The sequence below is a fragment of the Diabrotica undecimpunctata genome, chromosome 3 (assembly GCF_040954645.1).
Source record: "Diabrotica undecimpunctata isolate CICGRU chromosome 3, icDiaUnde3, whole genome shotgun sequence".
Lineage (NCBI taxonomy): Eukaryota > Metazoa > Arthropoda > Insecta > Coleoptera > Chrysomelidae > Diabrotica > Diabrotica undecimpunctata.
In genome coordinates, this window is record NC_092805.1 from 103,291,382 (window position 1) to 103,296,136 (window position 4,755).

Below are 4,755 nucleotides of genomic sequence, written 5' to 3' on the forward strand. Positions count from 1 at the left end.
AATTCCTATGACAACGTTTTAGATCGTCAGTCCAACGTGTTGGTGGACGACCTCTACTTCGGTAGGCATCATCTCTTGGTCTCCATTCCAGTATCCGCTTTGTCCATCTATTGTCTGTCATTCGAGCCACGTGACCTGCCCAGTTCCATTTTAGTGTTGCTACTCTCTCTACTGCATCAGCCACTCCTGTTCTTTGTCGTAGCTGGCGATTTGGGATCTTGTCTCGTAGTGAAACGCCCAACATAGCACGCTCCATCGCCCTTTGACACACACGGATCTTTTGAACTGTTCTCCTTGTCATGGTCAACGTTTCGGCACCGTAAGTTAACACTGGCAAAACACACTGATTAAACGTTTTTCTTTTAAGGCATATTGGTATATCAGACGATTTGAAAATATGGTTCAGCTTGCCGAAGGCTGCCCAAGTCAGTCTTATACGACGGAGAAGCTCAACGGTTTGGTTATCTTTTCCTATGCGAATCTCATGACCTAGGTATTTATAGGCCATTACCTGGTCTATGGATCTTGTTCCTACGCATATATCTTCGCTGACTACAAGATTTGTCATCATCTGGGTTTTAGATATATTTATTTTCAATCCCCCTTCTGGCGAGGAAAGGTAGAGCTGATTTGAACATATATATATATATATATATATATATATATATATATATATATATATATATATATATATATATATATATATATATATATATATATATATAAGCAGGTTTAAATTAAAAACTGGATGAAAAATAACTAACAAATTACAGACATTAAGTGAGAAGTAACGGGTAGATACACTTTACGATCCCGGTAGAGTTAGGTCTACTACAGGTTCGCAACCCTGCCATGTCTACATGAGCCGTGGTTCACTCTCACTCCCTTTAACCGAGAGGGTATCAGGTCCCAACTGATCATCCTTGTCAAAAACCCCAAAATTTCCTAACCCATCCTAACATCCGTCTACCAACCCGCACAGGCCAGCGTTGTACAGGAACGGCTATGAACTCCCGTAAAATGAGAAACTATGAAGACGCAAGGCCCTCAGTCTCCGGCAGTCCCTTGAAACCAGGCTATGGTAGCAGTCACGTAGGTAGAGGGACAGTGGGTGCTAAGAATCTCCGGAGTGGACCAGGCTACCTATATAAACTACAACGGCAAAGAATATGGTTTATGGCAACATATAACACCAGAACATTGATGGAGGACGAAAAACTTGAGAAACTTGAAAACGAGCTGAAGCATATAAAATGGGATATACTTGGATTATCTGAAGTACGGCGAAAAGACGAAGAACAAATGATACTTTCGTCGGGAAATCTATTTCACTATAGAGGAGAATCGTCTAATGGTGGCGTCGGATTTATGATAAATAAAAAACACACGAAGAATATACTTACAATTAAAAGCATAAGTGATAGAGTTATTTATCTTATCTACAAAATAAACGAAAAAATTCGATTAAAGATCATCCAGGCACCTACCAGTGCTCACACAGACGAAGAAGTTGAATGGTTCTACGATGACGTTAACACTGTGCTAGAAGAGGTATCCACCAACAACTATACCATACTGATGGGAGACCTAAACACAAAAATAGGCTACAAGCAGGATGATTCGGAGTTTGTATTTGGACCTCACGGATATGGCGACAGAAACGAAGGGGGTCAAACTCTTATAGAATTTCTTCTGCTACACAGACTATATGTCATGAACACCCATTTTAAAAAAAGCCCCCATAGAGAGTGGACTTGGCAATCACCAAATGGCTTGAACAAGAACGAAATTGAATTTATATTTACTAACAAAAAAGACGCTGTTCAAGACGTAACTGTATTAAATCAATTTTCAACCGGAAGTGACCATAGAATGGTTAGAGCGAAGGTAGTCTTGAACGCAAAGAAGGAACGAAGAAATATGGTAACAAGGACTAAAAATGTTACGTTCACTGCGATTACTAACACAAGGGCATACCAGGAAGAAATAGATAGAAACCTTCAGAATGACGTGCAAGATAAAACCGATATTGAACAACATAATGCAAAGGTGGACGCTCTAAGGAAGGCACAGAAGAACTGTCAAGTTAAGCAAACAAGAAAAAATGAAAAACTTACACAAGGCACAAAGCCTTAAAGTTCTAAAACGAAAGTTAAAGACAGGAACCAGGAACATTTATAAGCTGAAAAATAGACAAGGATATGCTGTATATGAACAACAAGAAATTATGAAAATTATGGAAGAGTACTATAGAACATTATATCGTTGAGATGCTCACATTCCAAAGGTGGAAATCCCAGCCATACAAAATCGAGGATCAGAGGAACTTCCAGATATAATCGAAGGGGAAATCGAATCAGCGTTGAAAGGTATGAAGCACAACAAATCACCTGGAGAAGATGGCATTATAAGTGAAATGCTAAAATTAGGAGGCGAATGCGTCATAAAAGCTTTACAAACCCTTTATAATGCCTGCCTCTTTGAAGGAGTTACATCAGAAAAATGGAATAGTGCCATTATGATAATATTGCACAAAAAAGGAGATGTAACAGAAATTGGAAACTACAGACCTATCAGCTTGTTATCTCATTTATATAAGCTTTTTATGGGAATAATTACTAACAGACTGGAACCTAAGATGAATTTTCACCAACCATTAGAGCAGGTCGGATTTAGGAGTCGCTTTGGAACGAATGACCACCTACAAGTAATAAAATCCTTAATAGAGAAAGTTACAGAATACAAGCATAGCTCCATGTTAAGAGCTCTTACATAGCGCAGTATTGAGCATAGGTACACAACTCTTCTTCGGAATATATATAATAGCGCAACAGCTGCAGTTAGAATGTATTATGGCAACACAAATACATTTCCCTTCGAGAGGGGTATTAGGCAAGGAGATACCATCTCTCCTAAGCTATTCACCACTTTGCTGCAGAGTGCTATGAGAAACAATAATTGGGAGAATATTGGAGTCAACATAAATGGAGAATTTCTGAACAACTTGAGATTTGCAGATGACATAGTCCTTATTGCAGACCGGGTAGATCATGCCTGCCAGCTTCTTCAAGACCTTCAGAGTTCGTGTACACGAGTTGGACTAAAAATTAATTTCTCCAAAACACAATATATGACCAACCTGAACCTAGTATTGGCGAAAAACATCTCACCTAACGGCACACAAATTGAACAGGTGCATAGCTATAAATATCTCGGCTACTTAAATTAGGAAGATCAAACAACGGAGCTAAACAGGAGAATAGGACTGGCATGGGCGGCTTACGGAAAACTAAGAGAAGTCTTTAGATCAAATATTCCCATGTACTTGAAAAGGAAGGTCTTTGATCAATGTGTACTCCCAATTCGAACGTATGGAGCATAAACATTGACCCTTACCATAAAAATAATCAATAAAATACAAGTGACACAGAGAGTGATGGAGATGTCAATGCCAAATATATCCCTCAGAGACAGAGTATCAAATACAATAATTAGGAGAAAAACTGGTGTTACTGACGTAGTTCAAAGGATTACAACATTGAAATGGAACTGGGCGGGACATGTTGCCAGATTAAAAGATAGAAGGTGGACGAAGAAAATTCTGGAATAGAGACCTAGACACGATGCTTATCTTAATCGAGGACGTCCTCCAACAAGGTGGTCAGATGACATCAAGCGCATTCAGCACAACTGGATTCAGGGTGCTCAAGGTGTAATGCATTGAAATTATTTACGGGAGGCCTATGTCCAGCAGTGGACTCAAAACGGTGAAGTAAGAATTAAAAAATTTAAAAAAAATCTGTCACTAAAAGATTAAATTCGTAGAAATTTTTTTTTTAATTTGGGGTAACTGGTCGAAATAATGACATTTGGCACATTTTGCACACAAGTACGCACGTGCTAGCGGTTCGAGAATCGAGACAGTTCGAGAAGAGTGAGAAAGTTAAAATGATTGTTCAGGAAATCAAGAAAGAGGGGTTATAGAACCTTTTATCATCCCATGTGCCTCTCCAGTGGTCCTGGTCAAGAAGAAAGACGGAACTACGAGGTTTTGTGTGGAATACCATTTGTTGAACAATATTACCAAGAAAGGCAGCTATCGAGCACAGTTTTATTAATCAAATCTTGCCCAAGTACTTTCGCTCACTAGAGCATCCTCGGGGGCATTTCGTCAGTTTCGTCACATTCTGGAATTGTTGGATAGCCCGAAACTGACGAAATGTCCCTGAGGATGCTCTAGTGCGCGAAAATACTTGGGCAAGATTTGATTAATAAAACTGTGCTCGATATCTGCCTTTATTTTTTAAAGTTTAAAAATATACATAATGTACAAAAAGCCAATTGGCTGCAGTACGACAAAATCTATGCTTTATCGCATATTGCTTAGAATGTTTAATTTTTTGTTTATTATCGCCATAATATGTTTTTGAATTTCAAATAAACGATGGGCGTTGTCTTACTACTTATAATGATAGTAAAGACCATATGTTTTATGATCCTGAAATCGCTTTTGTCCCAACCAGGAAATCTGAAGATTGATATGTTCCATAACACTAACATCATGCCCATGGTTCTAAAGGGTTGGCCAAAATCCCAGGGGGGTTAAATTCACTAGGCCTCCCATACGAACGCCCATGTTATTATGTTCACAAGGACCACAAGTACACTTTGATCACACTTTGTACATTTTTAATCTTAAATTGAATCTTCTCCTTTATCTACGATGTTCAAAGAATATTCTGAACTTCTATAATC